Source organism: Psammomys obesus, unplaced genomic scaffold (assembly GCF_907164565.1).
Source record: "Psammomys obesus unplaced genomic scaffold, mPsaObe1.curated_primary_1811, whole genome shotgun sequence".
NCBI classification, from domain to species: domain Eukaryota; kingdom Metazoa; phylum Chordata; class Mammalia; order Rodentia; family Muridae; genus Psammomys; species Psammomys obesus.
Window position 1 is genome coordinate 2,015,147 of NW_026586589.1, and position 21,549 is coordinate 2,036,695.

General features: G+C 41.2%; 1 protein-coding gene across 1 annotated transcript in view; it reads left to right on the forward strand.

Annotated features, from left to right (window-relative positions):
* Ptprt (protein tyrosine phosphatase receptor type T) overlaps window positions 1–21,549 on the forward strand; it is an 835,658-nt gene that overhangs the window by 182,998 nt on the left and 631,111 nt on the right. The window lies entirely within an intron of this gene.

Genomic DNA, 21,549 nt, shown 5'->3' on the forward strand with positions numbered 1-21,549 from the left:
ATCCCTGCTTCTACTAATAATAATAACACATTATCTAGGCATCAAGAAGTGGAGTTGAGAAGGGACACATCAAGGATAATAATCGCCATGGACTCTAGGCCACCTGAACTGCATGCTTTACCAGCGTTGTACATTTCAGCTGATGAGTTTATCTCAGGCTCATCCCCCTCTCTAGGAAGTAGAAGTGTCACATTAACGCTCTAGTAGCAGGACACATTAGCTAACCTAAGAGTAACCAAGACTCCAATGTCAGAGACGAGGAAGGTTTGATTACTGTTCGCATCCTTTGGCCATTGGCCTACACAGGTTCTCCTATCAGAGCCTAAGACTGTGGAACAGCCTCTACATGGAACCCTGTAGTGGCCATACCAAAGAGACGAGAGAATTTCAATGTTTTAGCCCAAAGGGTGGATTTCTGTTATGTCTTCTCATCTTTTTGGGGGTGCTGCAATAGGCATTGATAAGTAGGTCAGGATGGTGACAGAACAGAGTGTACAGCGACTGTCTGGTGGACATAGGCTTCCAGGAAGAGCCATGGAGGAGGCGCTGCCTTAGAATAGGTCACTAAGAGCATGAATAATGCATTGCCCATGTGGACTCAGGCATGCAGGATTCTGACTTGCTTTGGCTATTAAAGTTGCTAAAGTATGAGGATGAATAACTTGTGTTTTGCTGAATGGAAACTTCAAGAGCTGCTGGGAGTGTAAACAGCCCTTATCTGTAGGAACTTAAAGTAATATAAGGAGACTAAAGACAGGTCTGTGTGCATTTGCATGTGGGTATTTGTGTTGTATGTGTGTTTTTGTGTGAATGTATACAAGTGTGAAGGAGGTTCAGAAGCCAGTGCCAGGGATCTCTTATCATTCTCTACTGATTTTTTTTTTAAAGGTCTTTCACTGAATCGGGAGCTAGGTTGGCTGTCTAGTGAGCTTCCAGGATCCTCTTATCTCTGCTTCTTCTGAACTAGGATTACATATCTACACTGCTGTGCCAGACTTTTACATGGGTGCGGGAGATCCGAACTCAGGTCTTCATCCTCGTGTAGCCTCGGTGACAGCTTTATGCTGACAGTCCTGTCACCCAGCCACATCTGAAATTCTTCTGTCATTTGTTTGTATAGGAATTTGGTGTGTACACCATTTCAAGAGCGTATCATTCTGTTTTGCATATTTTAAGGTAATGTTATAACCACAATCATGTTGTGTATTCCTTTATGGTCTTAGACACATTCATAATTGAACAGTTGTATAACATTTCCAGCAGTGACTGTGCATTCCTGTGTTGGTTTTCGCATGCTGTGTAAGGAACGACTTCAAACTTGGCAGCTGAAAGTACACAGCTATTATTCCAGAGTCCTGTGGTCCAGGAGCTGGGGAACAGTGTGTCTGGGGGCCAGGTCCCAACTATCATCAGGCCAAAATTGAGATGTTCGCCAGGCTGAATTCTGATCTTGAAGCTTCAGGAAACAATCTGCATCCACATGCCTCCCTGTGTCTGGCTGAATTCTGTCTCTGGTCTCTGAGACAGAAGAGCCCATTCCTTTTCTGGCTGTCAGCAGTGAGTTACTCTTCCCTCCCGTATGCCACCCTGTTCTTTGTCACTTGTCACCTTTCATCCTCAGGGTCAGCTTTAGAGCCTCTAATTTGACTCAAAACTTCCTGACCTAAAATCTTCTTCAGCAAGAAGAGCCCAGACTCTTTGAAGGGCTCAGCTGATGGTCAGTTTAGCTTAGCGTGATCTCTTTCTTAGAGCCAAGTGTGTCCGGTGACAAGGCCAATACAAAGGAGTGCTGCCCAGTGTGGGCTATCTAGGGCTTGCATACCACCTTCCTGTTCTTTGTTACAACTATATTCATTTCCTAGAGCAGCCACAACACAGTTTCACAGAAGCCCAGTGTCCTAACACATGAGAGACAGTCACCCTTTCACAGTTTTGGAAACAAAAAGTCTGACTATAGTCAAGATATCAGGGTCCATACTCTTCTAAAATCTGGGTATGGGAGGAAATATTCCTGTGTCTGTTTTTGGCTTCTGGTACTTTGTTGGGCATCAGCGGAATGTTCAAACTGACACATGGAACAGTCTACTCCTTCACATGCTACCCTGTTAATGTGCTTCCCTTCCTTTACTAAGACACCAGCCATGTCAGATGAGGACCAATCCTGCTCCAGTATGACTCCTCACATTAACTAATTGTATTTGGGAAAATCCTATTCCTTTCATGGTAACCTGAAGAACTGAGTGTTAGGGCATCAAAGTATTTTCAGGAGGAACAATAATTCAGTGTGTGATAGCATTGTTTTTTTAACTGTGTTCTTAGGTTGTTTTACAGTTCTGTGTGGTAGATGATTTTTAATCATCACATTGACTTTATTCATTATTTTCTAATAATGGGGTCATCGAAATGAGACCTCTGAGCAGAAAGATTCTCTCCAACCAACGAAGAAACTCAAAAACTTCAAATGACAGATGCTGAGGTTGCTGCATGCTCATGTTCTTCCATTAAAAACTGTATTAATTCTTTGAGAATTTCATACAATATAATTTGATTATATTCACTTCCTTCCCTCTTCATCCCAGATTTAACCATTTCCCTTTCTCCCCACCCAAATTCCTGCTCTCTTGCTCTCTCCTTTTCTCCCTCTCTCCCTCCTTACTATCAGGTCCAATTAGGGGTGTCCAAATACTCTTGGCTGTGTTGTGTGCCCTGGGGCAAAAATGGACCTACCTGGGGCCATACCCTAAAGAAAACTGACTCTCTGCTATCAGCTATCAATTGTCATTAGCCCCCCAGCTAGGATGGGACTCGATGCCTATCTCCCCCGACCGTCCATGCTGGGATTTTGTTCATCTTTAGTTCCTGCATGGCTCATGCATGCACCCTATCACATTCATTGTGTTTATATGTGCAGCTTCCCCATTGTAGCCAGACTCTTCTCTATTTCCTTGTACTCATCCACAGCCTCTGGCTCTTATTCCACTGTTTTTCCAAGATGAACTCAGCCTTGTGGGAGGGTTTGTGAATAGATGTCCCATGTAGGGCTGAACATATCATGAGCTCTTATTCTCTGCTTCATGACCATTTCTGGGTCTTTGTGTTATTTGCCATCTATAAATAGAGCTTCTGTGATGATGAGAGATGCCCTAATCTATGGGTGTGGTGATAAGTCTTCAGGGTCATCTTAATACAGCATCCCTCTAGCAGACTAGCAATATTAATTCTCCCCTAGGGCCAGTGACCTCTCTAGTCACATAGTCTTTGCCCTTATAATGATGCCCGGGTATGGGTATATCTTATGGAGAGGCCTTAAATATCTTATCAGACTATTCATTATGTTGGCTTATAGTATTTGCATCTGAGTAAGGTTAATGATCACTTTCCTCCTCTGGCAGGGCTCATAGCAATCTCTTAGCACTATAAAATATATCTAGTATGGATGAATCTTCCATGTAAGTACCAGCTTTACCATGTTCTATGGTTCAAATATGTGGTGGCTTTCAGCAATAGGATCTTGCAGTCAAGTTCTTGAGAGTGCCCAAGATCAATGGCAGTATTATATAATGTTCAGGGTGTCTACTGAAACTCAATAGCCAACAACTCAAAAGGGGCAATTGGAGTTTTTGTTTCCAGCATGTGATATTCAACAGGGGTATTGGTGTGTGTGTGTGTGTGTGTGTGTGTGTGTGTGTGTGTGTGTGATATTTTAGGAGGCTTCTACAGTAGTAGGTTTCCATAGGACATTCAAAAGGAATTTAGTGATAATTATTTCTCCTCCTGTTCCCTCCTCTGAACATAAAGGATCTTTCCACCAGAAGAAATTCAGTTTCTTAAAGTCACTGGTGGTGAGGTGGCTAATTGCTCATGTTTTAATTTTTTCTTTCCTTTTACTGGTTTGTTGTTGTTGTGCCTTCGGTGTATATTTTGAGACATTAGCAACATTTCATAGATAAAGCAACTGGAATACAGAAGGAACTCTCAAATGGAAATCATTTCATATAGGAAAGTGTTTGTTTATAGCGATGAGCCAGCTCAAGAACCAAGAACTCACAGCAGGTGCTCTAGTCCTTGAGCTGGGTAATTTAAGATGGCAGCTCAGCTGTGTGGTTCAGGGTATTGGGCAACTCAGGCTTGCACTGTTTCTGTCTATTGAGAGGCATGGTGTTTCTAGGGGTGAAACTGCAAGGTCATGGATGCATACCTTCTTTCTCTGAGTTTAACTTTTTTCCCCAGTACTAGGAAGGAGTGAGGAGAGATGGTTCCTGAGCTTCCTCCTCCAAGGGCAGAGGTTGTATGATTCACTGCGTGGGAAAATAATGGAGTCTTGGTTACAGCAGGAGGACCAAAAACTGGACCATCAACTGGCCCATGAGAATTCTTTGCTTTGGGGCCCATTGCATCTTGCTCTGCCAACTATAGCAAGGACATTTTCAGGTTGAGAGTAGAGGTACGGCTATGTCAGCACCTGGACTTTATCTCTTAGATTCCATCCCTCTCACTACTGGTAATGATTTTTGTTCATGCCCTTCTTTTCCTCTCTTATTTTTATTTAACTTTGGGTACTCTATTTTTTTCTGTGTTCAGTCTAGGGACCTACAGTAGAGGCTATAACAGTGCTAATAAATTCAACCTTATTCCTTACCATTTTTGAATATATAATGAGTGTGCTTGTACATGAATATGCAAAACACATCAAGCATTTGGAGGTCAGGGGCCAACCCTCAGGAGTTGGTTGCTTCCCTCTACTCTGTGGCCCCCAGAGATTTAACTTAGGTTGTCTGGCTTAATGGCAGGAGTGCTTTCCTACTAAGCCATCTCACTGGCCCCCTAACCTTCTTCAGTAGATGAACAAATATTCTTTACTGGCACTCTGAGCAGCACTGGGTGCTTTCTCTGTTGTTCTTTAAATGATGGCAGTGGAAGGGTGGACCTGCTGCTGGATTTAGATAATCAGAACTCTTCTTGGAAGTAAAGTTAAGTCAGTCTCCATGCCTGTGGACTGGCTGTGGGGCAGGGTTTCCCAGCATGACTTTGTAAAGAAATGTAACCAGAAGAATTGTGAATTGAAGTTAGGAGGGTTGTCTTTCTCAGAATGCTCATGAAAGTGTCAGTTGTAGTGAGTAGAGCCTTAGACTCTAGAATTGGTGATTTAGCCACACCCCTTCCACCATCTTGCTAAGGAGACTTAGACCTGGCCTTTGTCGTCCATGATGGTTGGTAGAGAGGGCAGCGCTTTGTAGGATTAGGTGTCTTTATCCTACCAATTATAACACACGAGGCAGCTGTCCTTGGGTGAATGCAAGTCCTTTATTCACATTCTCTCCAAGCAGGGTAGTTCAAGATCTTACCCTGTTCGTTTAATAAGAACAGGTCCATAGAGGGTTCCGTGTGTCAGCAGGCCCAAGAGGCAGAGAAAAGAGCCCTCACTCAGCACTCTGCAGACAAATGAGCTTTCACACCGGGCCTCTTAAAATTTCTACAGCAGGTGTGGCTGCTTTGACCATGCTCCACTGTTTTTGCTGCTTTCCAGGGGATGTTGTTGAAAATTCCATGCTGAGAAGATGAGGCACATGCTGTCTTGGTCCAGTGGCTTAAAGAGTCTGGAAATGACTCAAAGAGTAGCTGTCAGAGCAAATGCATAGTGAGAGCAAGGATAGCAGAGAGCCGAAGGCACTTTACTCAGTGTTTAGCAAGACTCCCATGGAAGGTGGGAGCATCATTAGGTAGATGGGTGCGTATGACTGTTGAATGGGCTTGTGCTTAGCAGGTGTACCTAGGTGGATTTGCAAGTGGGAGAAAAAGGATGGGGCACCAAATAGAGTAGGATTAACCTCAGCATTTCAGGCTGGCCCACATTTGCACTCTTCATTTTTGCCTTGCAATAGCTCTGTGGCTTTGGGCATACATCTCCAATTTTCACTGTCCATATCTGTAAAGTGAGGAGAAAAGGAATTGCAGTTCTAAATACTTGTATTTAGAATACTTGTGAATGTGGCAATGTCTGAAGCCCTGTCACATGCTACTATGCATAAGGACTAAGGAAACAAGGACAAGAAAGTTAATGACTCTGTGTCTTTTATCTGACTTCCCTTAAATCTTTCTGGCACATGACTATTGATGGTTTCAGAGCATCCAGTATTTTCAGGAACCCCCAAGTCTCACTGAGCCATGCTCATGTCTTTTTATTTTTTGAAACAAGGCTTCATGTATCCCAGGCTGAACTCAAACTTGCTTTGTGGCTAGGAATGATTTTTAACTTTTTATTGTCCTGCCTGTATCTCCAGAGCTTGGAATAACAGGTGCATTCCACCACACCCAATTCTTATGCCATGTTGGCAATTATACCCAGGAGCACTCGGGGCAAGAACTCTCTGCCATGTTCTCTGCCATGTTCAAGTCCCTGGAAGAAGCTGCAACTGCCAATCTAAAGCCCAGGGTTATCTGTTACGTGTTCCTGCTGCAAAATCTTCTCCCATTGGCTTTGTGTATTCTAGGCTCAGGAAGGTATGTAGAGTCTGAAGACTCAACAAAGGGAAAAGTCCCTGAAGCTGCGATCTGAAAATGGGTCCTTCCATTCTGTGGCACCATGACTTGCTCTGAGTAACATCATTAAACATCCCACAGGAACGCGCATCAGTATCGACTAATCCCACATTGTGTGGGCCACAAACACCCACTGTTCCATCAGGGACCTCATCTACCTCCCTCCAGTTCCTGTTTGGATAACGTACCTGGCGGCTGCAGGAGTTTCTCCAGAATGAGCAGGAATGACTCACATTATTGCCCTAAAACCTCATGGAAATGTATTACCTCTCGCCTCCTCCCAGCGTGATAAATCTGATTATACCTTGCAGACGGCCACTCGTGGCTGTGTGGCAGTTTAAAATGTTCGGAAAGATTCATTCGACTAAACTGAACTTGTCAGGTAGAGAGCCTGAGGGAATTCTTGCTGCAGACACAAGTTGTGTTCTGTCTGCTGTAGCCTTGTGGCAGCTTTCAAATTGCTGTTAGGAAATAAATCCATTCATCAGCATGGACCGCCCCCCGGGCCTGCCAGACTACGGGCTCCTTGGAGGCTAAATGTTCTTCCTGGTGTCTCCCCTGTCTTACAATGTCTGTTATAATACGCCCTTGATAATGGATTCTTTTTTTTTTTTTTTTCATTTTAACATTCCAGTCTTACAAAACAAAACAAAGTCACCCAATATGATAGATAGACATGGCTCTCAATACTACCTTGTCTGGTCCTTGGGTGAAAGTTCTGTTAGCCTGATGGGAACAGTGACATCTTCTGGGTCATACAGGCAGGTCAGCAAGAAACCTGGCTTAAGGGATAGGGAGGTGGCTCAGTTGGTCCGGTGCCTGCTGCGAGGTTCTAAATTCAATCTTATCCCCAGTTCCCACATGAAAAATCCTAGTGGAGAGGTGTGTGCCAGTAATCCCTGAGCTCCTGAGGGAGAAACGGGGAGGGCCCTGAGGCATGCTGGTCCTTCGGCTAGCCAAATCAGAGAACTCCAGGCTCAGCAAGAGACCCTGCTTCAAAGCAGATGGTAGAGAGCAACGCTCATCTGCTTCCGTCCAGCACTGGCTGCCAGCACTCCTTTGAACTTTTCTTGGCTGCTCCCCTTAAAGAAAGATGGGAGGGGTTCCATTTGGGCTTCGCTCTTCTGTTTTACAGTCTCTTTTGAGTAATAAGGTCGGCTTGTTTAATAAGTTCAACTTCAAAGTAGGTCAGGGACTTTATTTCTGTGCATGGTCCATTAGCATTCTTAAGTGAGAACATTTTTTTTTAAACTGAGAAAACATCTTCTGCATAGTTGAGATACCCCAACGACTCCCATATCCCCAGCTGCCTTGTCAGATTCTAGTATGTGCCATACGCCCTGAGGGAGGCGGGAAGGGTCTCACATCCCCAGATCTTCTTAGCAGAGGTAGGGCTAGGTTGAAGGGACCTGAGAAAACCCAAGGAGACCCTAGTAGCTGAGATGATACAGAAAAGGGATTTCCATGGGTCACATTAAATGAGGTGTCTGTTTTATTTTCATCAAAGAGAATTCTGTGAAAACCGCAAATGCTAGTACAGAAAGGGGTCAATCTCTATGTCAAGAAAATCCTCAAATCGTTTGTGACCAGCTTGCTTTCCAGGATCTGTCGCCCAGTGGCCCCACAGGTGGAAACCAAACCAGAGGCTTTGGCTTAGCTTCTGATGAGAGGAAGGGAAGAGAGAGATGACACCTTTATGTAGGTCTGTTATTAAGGATATCAATATCATATTTTTAGCATGGCCCAAATTGTTATGTGGGCTCACTCTATCAATTGTATTTATTTTTTTAACCCTAAAGGGGTATTAGAAACACCATAAAAAGAAAAAATTGCTTCCTATTCAAAAACCCTGTATGAGACACTGTGCTTGGCTCTGTGAGGGGCACAGACATGATTGGCTATTGTCCCCATGCCACACTGACTCTATTGTCAGGGAGAAAGACACTGACAAGAATGATGGCACCCCACAGAATGGAACAGGGCTGGAGTAGGCTACAAAAGCCTCCAAAAGAATGTTTCACACTCCATTTGTTCTGTGCTCTTTGATTCAAGTCTTTCCCCCATTCTATCCTCTCATTTGTTTAATGCCTTTACTTGTAACATAAAGACAAAGAACTTACCCCTGCTCTATTACATGGGACTTTATATCATTGTAATCATACCTTGCAGGCAGGAAATCTGGTAGTTTTCCTTTACAAGTTCAAATATATCTCTCACCGTTAAAAATACTGGGCAAATAAATGTTCATTGGTGTGTACCCAGCTGTCCATCCCATGCCATTTTAGAACTTGTCAGACAGCCTGGTAGGCCCAAGGATTTTAGTGGGGACTTGAAGGGTAGGTTGTTTCAGCTGGGTATTGGGATCTTGCATATTTCAGATATGATTTGCTATGTGTGATCATCCACATTTCAGATCTGACTCAGTGTGAATGTGTGAGGCATCACAGCGTATTGTATTGGTTGAGTGTAGAGGGAGGAGTGATAAACTGGCCTCTAGATTGTGCTTATTCCTGCTCTGTAGGTGGTTTGCAAAAACAAGCAAACAAAAAACATGGTGGGGTTGGATTTCTTTTATGCTCTTCTTCCTGGGTACTGCATAACAGGGGTTGTTTAAGCCATGCAGACCTATCTGAAAGCATATGATGTCTTCTTTTCATCCTATGGTTATTTGAATGAGGAACATCCCCCATAGGCTCAGGCATTTGAACACTTGGTCACCAGGTGGTGGCTATTTGGGGAGGTTTAGGAGGTAAGGTCCTACTGGAGGAAGTATGTCTCTGGAGCAAGCTATAGGAGAATATAGCCTGGGGCCAAGGAGATGGCTCAGTTGTTAAAGCATTTGCTGCTCTGGCAGAAAATCTTACATCTACATGGTGACACAAAGGTGCCTACAACTCTAGTTCCAGGGGATTGGACACCCTCTTCCAGCTTCCTCAGGCAGGGCACACACACACACACACACACACACACACACACACACACACACACTTATATACATATAACAAACATTCATACACATGAATAAAAATTATTTTTTTAACTTTTAACATTTTTATTTTAATTATTTTTTTTTACAATATATTCCTTATATATGCCAATTGAAGCCTCATGCCTCAACTCCTCCCAGTTCCACCCTCCCTCCCTCTTTCCCCTTATTCACTTCCCCTATTCCACTGAAACTGGGAGCTTGCCTCCTCTGCCATCTACCTCTGCCATCTACCCATAGCTTATCAAGTCTGATCAGGACCGCCTGGATCCTCTTCCTCTGTGTCCTGGCAAGGTCGCATCTCCAGGAACAAGTGATCAAAGAGTAGGAAACTGTGTTCATGACAGAGGCAACCCCTGATCCCCTTACTTGGGAACCCATGTGGAGACTGAGCTGCCAGTCAGCTACATCTGAGCAGGAGATTTAGGTCCTCATGCATGTTCCTTGGTTAGTGCATCAGTTTCCGCAGGACCACCTGGGTTCAGATATTTTAGGTTTGTTGGTCTCCTTGTGGGTCTTTGTCCTTCTATTCCCCCCCCCTCCCCACTATTTTATAAGACTCCCTGTGCTCTGTCCAAAGTTTGGCTGTCTCAGCATCTGCTTCAAACCTCTGTTGAGTGGAGCCTTTCAGAGGATCCTCTATAGTAGGCTGCTTAGTGGTTCACTTTACTTCTCAGTTGTCGCCCCCATCTTCTCCTCCTGGCCTCTTCCCCTTCCCCCCTCCCTTACCTCCCAGGAACCTTCCTCCCCCACTAACCCACCCCAGCACTTTAAGGTGAATCAGGACTGAGCACATACTCTTCCAGGATGGCCTCACAAAGTAGCCTCACGAGGGTGCAAGAGAGTCCATTCTTTTCTTTTTTTTTTTTTTTTCATTTACATTTCCCTGATGACTAATGGCCTTGAGCATTTCTTTAAGTGCTTCTCGGCCATTTGAGATTCCTCTGTTGAGAATTCTCTGTTTAACTCTGTACCCCATTTTTAAATTGGATTATTTGTTTTGTTGGTGTTTAATTTCCTGGGTTCTTTATATATTTTGGATATTAACTGCTTGTCAGATGTAGGGTCGGTGAAGATCTTTTCCCAATCTGTGGGCTGCCTGCAAAATGGCAGTGTCTTCTGTTGACAGTGTCTTTTTCCTTACAGAAGCTTTTCAGTTTCATGAGGTCCCAGTTATTGTTGATTTTAGAGCCTGAACTCTAGACATTCTGTTCAAGAATTTGTCTCCTGTGCCAATGTGTTCAAGGCTATTGTGCACTTTCTCTTCTAATAGACTTAGGGTTTCTGGTTTTTGATGTTGAGGTTTTTGATACACTTGGACTTGAGTTTTGTGTGGGGTGATAAATATGAATCTATTTGCATTTTTCTATATGTAGACATCCAGTTAGGCCAGCAACATTTGTTGAAGATACTGTCTTTTTTTTCCCATTGAATGATTTTGGCTCCTTTGTAAAAAATCAGGTTTCTGTAGGTGTGTGGGTTTATTTCCGGGTCTTTGATTCAATTCCATTAACCTGTCAGTCTGTTTCTATGCCAGTACCATGAAGTTTTTATTCCTATTGCTTGGTAGTACAGCTTGCAGTCAGGGATGGAGCTACCTCTAGAAGTTCTTTTAGTGTATAGGATTGTTTTAGCTATTCTGAGTTTTTTGTTTTACTAAATGAAATTGAGAATTGTTCCTCCCAGATCTGTAAAGAATTGTGTTGGTATTTTGATGGAAATTACATTGAATTTATAAATTGCTATTGGTAAGATGACCATTTTTACCATGTTAATCCTACCAATCCATGAGCATGGAAAATCTTTCTATCTTTTAATATCTTCTTTAATTTCTTTCTTCAGAGGCTTGAGGTTCTTTTCATATAAGTCTTTCACTTGCTTTGTTAGTGTAACACCAAGATACTTTATATTATTTGTGGCTATTGTGAAAGGTGTTGTTTTCCGAATTTCTTTCTCAGCTCATTGGTTGTTTGCATACAGGAGGGCTACTGACTTTTTTTGAGTTAATTTCGTATTCTTAAAAAAAAAAAAAAAAAGAGTACATAGCCCCACCATGCTGGACGTCATTCTTTCTTCTTCGTGCTTGCTGTTCAGAACATGACCTCTAATCATCCTTCTCCAGCTGCCATGTTGCCTGGTGCCATGCCTCCTTTAACCCTCTGGAACCATAAATGCAAATGAATGCTTCCTCTGTGAGCTGTTTGGTCATGTTATTTTACTACAATGACCATTTCATAAGGGTTACCTAAAACTTTCAGAAAACATAGGTGTTTTCATTACAATTCATAACCTGAGCAAAATCGCAGTTATGAGGTAGCAACAAAAATGACTTCCTGGTTGGGGGTTACCAGAACATGAGGGAGTGCAGTTGAGGGTCATAGCGTTAGGAAGGCTGAGAACCACTGCTCTGGACTTAGGGATGTTCAATTTACCTCTATATCTGATCCCAGTATCAGAACCAGGAGTGGATGCACACATAAATGAATAAAGGAATGCTCTCCTTTCTGTTTTACTCTGGCTTAGTATTTGTATTAGTCACTTTGCTGTTGTTGTAGGTTGAGAACAGTTGCTCTAGAACAAAGTAGTTGGGACTCCTAGACTCAGTGTTCGGGGAGGATTTGGATGCAGGAAGGAATATTGCAGCCTGTGATTCTCACATTTGTCTGCATATTAGAAACTCTTGGCGAGTTGAAGACATTGTTAATACCTGGGTCTCAGTTCAGAGATTCTGAGTGATTTGTTAAAGGTTAAGGCCTAAGCTTCAGGAGCTTAAACCTCTTCAACATGATTCTAATACTGGTGTGGTCACAAAAGCTATTCTGTAAGCATGATCTCGTACTACAAGGACCTTTAATAACAGCAGTCTGCATTCTCATGTAGGGGATTTTCTTGAAGAAACCTGGGTGTTGGCTGTTTAGGTGTGAGTGTAATTGACTGGCCAGAACCAAGTCTTATGGTTTCAATGATGACTCCCCCGTTTCTGAGAGAAGCCCTGTGTGTGTTTCAGATGTGTCAAAGAGACAGTTACTTAAGTTCTGAGTTGTCTCTGAGGCCAGAATATTTGTTCACCTTTCTGGGAACAAAGAGTCACTGCTGAGTACAGGGTACCTGTCCTCAAATCTCACTGGGACTTCCAGCTAGGACCATGTAGTCTAAGGCACAATTTCTTCCTTTAGGAGAATAAAAAGCAAGAGGGGAAATTCATGAGGCTATTTGCAGAGGCCATAAAGTCCTCCAGGCTATGGTGCCTCTTTAGGAATGATGCCATTAGAGACTGAATCTTTAAAAGCTGTTCTTGCTTTGGGAAAGTCACCACCATGAACCAGTCAGTGTCCTTCGGTGGATGTGACTTAATCAGATTGTGTTACTGATTAAGATCTAGATGGGTCTTTTGGCGAGACTTAAAAAACAAAAAAAAAGAAAAGAAAGAAATTACACACCTTTGTTATTTGTATGTGTTTGGTCCTCTATGAACAATGATAGCAGTTTCACTGAGCCCATCAATGTGCCCCACTGATGAAGCGAAGCTATATTTTTGAAGCAGGGAAACCTTCCAAATTCACTTTTGCCTTTATTGCATGCATGACCACAAGGTAAATTTTAAATGTTTTCCTCCATTTTTATCATCCCACTGATGAAATAAAAAGGTAGATTTTAGACCCAACTTTTATTATCAAATGACTAGGTAGCTATTGGAAACTTTGGTAGTGAATATAGAAGCCTGCCCTGTAGTAAATATATAAATATAATATGTATATGTATATATTATGATACCATAATCCTAATAGAAATAAACACATGCATATGTAGCCTAATATAAATAAATATATGTAAATATGTTACATCTATAAGTGAATGTAAGTAATTACACGTTACTTGTAGTGGATTTTATGTCACATTTCCATCTCTGTGACATACTATCTGACCTAAACAATTTAAAAGGAAGAAGACCTTTTGGCTCATGGGTTCAGTCCATTGTAGAAGGAAGGCTGTGGTAGAACTTACTTCTCCAGCCCAGCCAGGAAGCACACATGAGAGAATGCCCCAGTAACATCCCTGGCCCATCACTTTCCGCATCTCTATGAGGTTTGCCATTCTAATTCAGATGAGCCATCTCCCTTTGTGGTGGTTGCTGGGAATCGAACTCAGGACTTCTGGAAGAGAAGTCAGCTCTTAACCTCTGAGCCATCTCTCCAGTCCAATGATCTCCGTGTGGTGAAACCCCTCTGGAAACACCATCAGGAGCACTCCAAGAGCGTGCGTTCTGAATCTCCCAGGGAGCTCCCAGTCCGGTTGAGTTGACAACCGAGATTCACCATCACAAGTTCCACATATTGCAAGCACCCACCTGTATTTTGTTCACGGGCTTTTCGCCAGTCATATTCCTCTCGAGTAATTCAGAAATCAGTGCCTCACAATACACACACCTACAAAGTCATATCACATATACAACAATATACAAAACCACCTAGAAGTTAATGCCCACATGTGTTCTCCTCAGTGAAATAAAACACTGGGCCTCTGAAAGCCAGAAGAAAACAGGAAACAACCTTGAAACCTGCCACAGAGGGCCTCTGAAAGCTTCTGCAGTATAGACTGTCAAAGCATATGCTGAGCCTGATGGCCAACTGATGGGCAGAGTGAATGGAATTTTATGTAAGAAGTGGGAAATAATAAGAGCTGGAGGGGATGGGAACTCTACAAGGAGAGCAACAGAACAAGATAATTTGAACACAGGGAACTTCCCAGAGACTTATACTCCAACCAAGGACTATTCGTGTAGATAACCTAGAACTCTTGCACAGATGTAGCCCATGGCAGTTCAGTGTCCAAGTGGGTTACATAGTAATGGGTTACATAGTAATGGGGAGAGGGACTGCCTCTGACATAATCTGATTGGCCTGCTCGTTGATCACCTCCCCCTGAGGGGGGAGCAGCCTTACCAGGCCACGGTAGAGGACAATGCAGCCAATTTTGATGAGAACTGATAGACTAAGATCAGGAAGGAGAGGAGAACCTCCCCTATCAGTGGACTTGGGGAGTGGCATGCATGCAGAAAGGGGAGAGAGGGTGGGATCTGGAGGGGAGGAGGGAGGAGCTTATGGGGGGATACAAAATGAATAAAGTGTAATTAATAAAAAATTTAAAAAAAACAAAAAAACTGGGTGTATCAAGTGTTCAAGTACTGCATTAAATGTATTAAAATCAATCAATCAAACAAACAAACAAACAAAAAAACCCCACCTTTTTGGAGGGTGTCCTCCAGTAATAGTAGGCTGCCTTTAAAAAAAAGAAAACATTAATCCCAAAAAGATTCAACTGTGTCTTTTTCAGTCTTTGCATGTTTGTGAGTCTCATCTTCAAAGGGGATTCTGAAACTGATTTTTAAAAGAAGTATCAAGCTGTGTGTGTGTGTGTGTGTGTGTGTGTGTGTGTGTGTGTGTGGTTGTGCGTTTTTTTCATTGTATTTACTTCTAGTTAGGAGTTTCTTGTGTTGTCACAAGAAAGTCTGGATACATACATCTAAATTATTATAGTATATATGTATGGAATATATATGATGCATTAGTCACCTATAGGTTGAAACAGCGAAGCATTATTCATTTGTCTGGGTGGAGGACGCTAGTGCAGGTTGGCTAGTGGTTCTGGCTGGAGTCTCTCAGAAGGCTCATTTCAGAAGTTTTTCCAGGCTATAATCATCCTCACACTTGGCTTGGAGAGAGTTTAACTGTCTTACTCACAAAGAGATATTCAGAGGTCAGTCACGTTATCCAAAGATGTAGTTTCTACGTTATGTGTTCATTTCTATCACACTACTTACAATGTGGCATAGGAAGGAGAGCCAAGAGGAGGAGAGTAGAAACAGGAAAGGATGGGAGAGAGATAGAAGATGAAGGTGAACATAGGGAGAGTAAAGAAAGGAGTGGAAGAAGAGAAGGAAGGAGTGGAAGAAGAGAAAGAAGGAGAGAGATGTAGAAGGAGAAAGGGTGAGAAGAAAGAAGAAAGGCAGATCAAATGAGGATGAGAGATGAAAATGTGAGAATGGGAAGGGGAACAAAGAGCAGGTGGATGATGATGATGACATTTTTGTGACCTGATCTCAGAAGTCAGTTTATGGCATCCCCACTGTACTTGTGTCTCAAGCCAGTTGTTATGTTCAGCCCAGTCTCAAGGGGACAGGGCTATACAAGGATATGGACACCAAGAGACATATATGGAGGACTATTACAGGGATGACCACAACAATTCAAAAGTGATGGTGTTATTTTCTGCATGTATTGTTCAGGATTTTCTTGTACAAGGATTTTTCTCTCTGCATTTCTGTCTTAATGTAAAATCACACATAAAATAAGCATCGAAATGCACTTTTCAGATTGACAGCTTTCCTGCACAGAATCACTCATCAGACATGGGGTTGTGCTCTTATTTCTTCTCAGTCAAGTTCAATGATGGGATGCTGAAGGACAGCATTGTATTGGATATTTGTCTTCTATGTTGTATGTTCTTCAAAGTTTTATGGTCTTATAACTCATTTAGTAGTCTTTGAATTCCATGATTAAAAAAAATCTGTCATTCTGATTGTAGCCTAATTAAAAAATAATATACTTATAAAAATTAATGAGCAGAGGTACTGAAAGTTTTGAAATAATTCAGGCTTTTTTTTTCAGTGTTTCCATGTTATTGGGGAATATCTAGGCTGTGCAATAGAACCAAACATAGGAGCATTTGTCAATTGAATGCTTGAACACATTTTTATTGGTCAGGAATGTGAGCTATTTGCAAGCATTATTGAATTTGGGTGGAACCAAAATTTAATGTGGACTTGACATTAAAAGCATGCCTTATAAAAAGAGAAATTGATAAATTGAACCTTATCAAATTAAAGCCTTTTCGCTTTGTGAGAGCTCATTCAAAAAGGATAAAAGACAAGCTATGGAGTAAGAAAAAGTATTTTCCGACCCTGTATATGACAGATGGGCACTGTTTAGAATCTATAAAGCATCCTAAAACAACATCAAATTAAAGCAATAACAAAATGGACGAGCAGGCATTTCAATGAAGATGTTTTGTAGATGTAAAATAAGCTCTTAAATGGTCAGTCACTGCCTACAAGGGGATTGAAATAAAAAAAAAACACGCAGTGAGCTATCATTATACAGTTAAACAGAATCATTCGTAAAACTAAAAGGTATGACACGAAAATGGGAAGGGACTTGTTGAGAAAAGGGGGTATGGCAGGAGGGGAAGAGTAGAGGGTAATGGAGCAAAAATGACCAAAATACATGTGTACATACAGAAAAATATCAAAGAACAAAAGAAACATTGACAACATCAGTTGAGAAGAAGCTGGATCTTTCCTATATTGTGAGTGGGAATTGAAAATGTTCTAGCTGCCCTGGAAGGCAGTTTGGCTGTTCCAAATTACATATGAACCAGAAATTGACTTTCCAAGTATTTATTTCTGAAAAGTATAAACTGACGGTTGTAGAAAAATCTGAAACTTGTTCTTAATGACTTCATGCATCATATCCAAAGACTGAGAATGGTCCAGGTAGAGAATTAATGTGTGCACACACAGCATGGAAATGGTTTTACAGTAAAAATGAATGCACACCTGAATCGGTCTTCCAGATGTTACAGTATCTAGAAATAAAAGGTTAATCCCAAAAGGCTATATATTCCTTGAGATGACAAACTTGGAGAAATGAATAACAGATTGGTTGATTGGGGATGAGGTGGAAATATGGAGGAGGCAGTTCTGGTTTTAAATATCATAGGAGACACCTTGTGCTCCAAAGTTTATCAATAATTTTCTTTTTGGTCTTTGTTTTTTAATGTCTCATTTAATTTTTTTTCTCACCTCAAAGTTAGTCAGGTCCTATTTTATAAAGCACCGACTACCTCTGATAGTCAGGCCTACAACATACATGAATTGACTTTGTACTTGGTGTGAGGTATGGCTCAACATTCGGTTTCTTTCATGCCTCCCTGATGTAGCTGGATTGTTGAGAGCACAACGTCTCTACTACAGAGCAGTGGCAAGTGTGCTATAAATCAACTGATTATGCATGGATGGATATATTTCTGCGTTCTCCTCTCTTCCTCGATCTATTCTTACAACTGTTATTGAATTTGTTTTTGACAAATTCATACATATATAAAGAACATTCTGATTACTGTAATCCTTCCCACATTTTCTAGTCTCTCTCCCACCCACTTCCTCCTAGAAGTCTCTTTCATACAATCATGTTTTTTTTGTTGTTGTTGTTTCTTTTGTTGTTGTTTTTTGAGCTCCACTAAATTTAACTAGGATTGTCTGCATGACTGTGATTTTGGAACTATCCATTGGAATCTAGTAGATTCTTCAGTGGGCCCACAACTGAAAATGATGACTGCTTGTTCCCCAGAATCCATTAGTAGCCAACAGTTCAGCAGAGGATGATAAAGCCTCATGGCCCCTCTCCAGCCTGTGGTTGACTGTCAGTAGTCCCAGGCTTGTGTAGGATCATTGCAAACAGCCACTGATGCTCTGAGGTCATGACTGGATTGTTTGCACCAAGCTCAGAAGGCAACATTTCACTGTCTTCTGATCTTCTAGCTTCTACATTCTTTCCTGTCTTCTGCAAAGACTCTTGGGGGAGTCTTTGTAGACTCCCTCAAGCCTTGGAGGGAGGAGATGGAGTAACTGTCCTGCTCAGGACTGACTATTCAATGGTCATTTATTTCTAGCACTTTAACAGTCATATGTCTCTACATTCACCACTGTCACTGGAACGCGACGCTTCTGTGACTGAAGTGGAAAGCAGCATCTGGGTATGGGCAGAACCATAAATATTTTGAAGACACCTTGGGATCATGACAGTTTCTCTATACAGCAGAAGTAATTTTGCTCCCTAGGCCTAAGGCTATCTCAGCCATGTGCTCTTAATGGCTATATTTTAAAAGATTTATTTGTTTTTATTTTGTGAGTATGTAAATGAACCATGTACAGAGGCCAGGAGAGGGCATCAGATATGCTTGAACTGTATTTTTACAGAGGGGTATGAACCTTCATATAGTCCCTGGTAACCGAACTCAGATCCTCTGCAGGAGCAGCAAGTACTCTTAACACCCCTGAACCATTTTTCCAGTTTAAACTATGAGTCATTAACTGGATTTGCAGTACCAGTTATGAATTTCTTTCTCAGGAAGTAGCCTCACATATAGTCAAAGTGTGGTTGGTTACACCAATAATAACTATGCCTCCCTTGTACTTGTGGGCATACTTTGCCTAGCAAGTTGGTATTTTTCTTAGTTTGCTTTTTTTTTTTTTTTGTTGCTATGATAAACCACTGACTGAAACCGACTTAGGGAGGAAAGGGTCCATTTGATCTTACAGATTAGAGTTCATCTTCAAAAGAAATCAGTCAGGAATTCAAGCAGGAACTTGGAAGCCGCAAATGAAACAGAGGCTAGTTGAACAACGCTGCTTCCTGGCTTGCTTCTCCGGGCTTGCTCAGCCTACTTCAATATGCAGCCCGACCACCTGCCTGGAGATGGTGCTGTCTACAGTGGGCTGGGCCCTCCTCTACCAATCTTTAACCAATACAATTCCCACAGACTGGCCTACAGGTTCATCTGATGGAGGCAATTCCTCCATCGAGGTTCTCTTTTCCCAGGTGACTCTAACCACCACACTATTGTAGTTCATAGAGTTACAAGTAGGTAAGTTTGCCAATGCCTTTTATCCCATTTCTCCATTTATAGTCAATACCATACTTTCTTAATCACCACAGCTTCATGGTAAGTCTTGATATTTATCCCAAAATATAAATTTCCAACTTTTCCCTTTTCCGGTATTATTTGGAGTATTTTGAGCCTTTTCCATTTTTATATAAATGTCAGAACTCATTTGTCATATTTTCCATGAAACCAGCACGAAGCAAAAAGATCTCATGTAGTTCAGCCCAAGGTGGTCTACAGCTGAATAGTATTTACTCTTTCAGTTCACAAACATGGAATTTTTTCCTTATTCAAACATTTAAAACATATTTCAGAAATTTTTTATAGCTTTAAGTATAGAGGGATATGTGAATATATACAAATATAATTGCATACATGTAGGTATCTTTGTTGAAACTTTATATTATTATTGATGCGTAACACTATGAAAAAAATGACAGTGATATCATATGAATATCTCATTTTTTCTACAAGTATACATTCATATAACCATGCAAATCTTGTCATAAACATTTTCAGTACTCTATATACTTCAGGCTACTTCTGACTCAATCACCTCCACTCAAAGTGAACATTATTGCATTGTCTGTTATTCAGTAAATGATCTTTATATTTCTTTTTATAATATTTTATATTCCACAGATATTAATATACAGAACTTTGCTAAAATATTCTTAAGAACTTTTATCATATTTTGAGATTTTTGAAGGAGGTTTTACTATATATAGAATTCTGTGGTCTATGAATAATGAAACTATCTTACTTCCTTTATGATCTTTGTGTCTTTCTCTTGTTTCATTGTATTGGCTAAAATACCTAGTAAAATTGGGGAAGTTAATGAAAAGCTTTCAATATTGTACTGTCAATTATGATCTTAGACTTTGTTTTTTACATTCTTTACCATATTAAGGAATACATCTTCTATGAGCTAAGAGTTTCATTATATATGAGTGGATGTTAACTTTCTTCAAATATTTGCTTGGTCTCTTGAAATTATTGAATAATTAAAAAAAATTCATGAATGTATACAAGGTATTTTTATTATACTCATCCTGACCCATCCCCCAGCTGCCTTCACCTCATAAAACATATCCTCAAGTTCATGTCTCTTTAAAAAAAAAAAAAAAAAAAACCTACTAAGTCAAATTAGTGTTTCTCATTAGTATCAGATCATCCACTGGGTATGGGCAAACTAGTAGTGGCTACCACAGACCAAAGTAAATTGATTTTTCCTTCCTTAGCAGCCATCAACTGTCATGAGCTCCTCAGCTAGGGGTGGGCATCTGATACACCTTCCCCATTCTTGGTGTTGGATTTTTTAGCTCTTGATCATGTGCTGGTCTGATATGCGTAACAGCAGCTGCTGGGAGCTCATTTGTGTAATAGTCACGTCATGTCCAGAGGCCCTATTACCGCACCCCTCCCTATCCTGTCTTACATCTTTTCTCTCCACTTCCTTGTGATTGTGTGGTTTCTATTTGATAGATTTCCTGGCCTTAAGCCCAGTTCTGTATTCCTGGAATAAAATTAACTTGATCATGATCTGCTCTTCATTTTGTAAATTACTTGCTTTTGCTTTTTTTTCTTTACTGTATAGGGTATCGTCTCCATGCTTATGAGAGATGGGCGTCAGAGTTACTTTTTGTGTTCTATCACTGTAAGGTCTTGATATTTATTCTGCGCTTCCCAAAGAGATTTGGAAATATATTTTCTCTTCACATTTCTAGAAAGTATTTGCATGAAGGTAGAATTCCATTGAAACCCTTTTGTGCATGTAAAAATTTGCAAATAACTTCCTTGTACCATCATGTAGAATTTCTTGAACAAAATTGTTCCAGCTAAAGTGTGGTTGTCTTATATAACTCAGTGGAAGCCAATACATATTTCTTCAGGTTCGTCTGTTTATTTCTATGTTCAAGAAATACTTGATTCTATGTTAGAGGTGTCTAGAATATTGCTTGAAGGGTCACTGAGTTTGTATGGAGCTATAGAAGGCTGTGGAAGATGTTAACATAAAGCTGTAGTTTTTGTTCTTGGAGCCCAAATCATCTTACTTGTTTAAGTCAGAATCACAGAGGGGTGAGACTGCAGTCCACAGGACGTTGGAGAATTTTGCAGAATTCTTTTGTTACAAAATCTTCAACATATGAACAGTTGCTTAGGTAGGCTCTGCCGGTTCCTCTTTCCTGGCTGAATATGGCAGGGCACAGAGACAGCCCTATGGGAACAAGAGGATGTTTGGAAAGAGCTAATTTTTCAGTTCCTTTACATAAAGGGGACAATCATCTCTTAAACTCTCC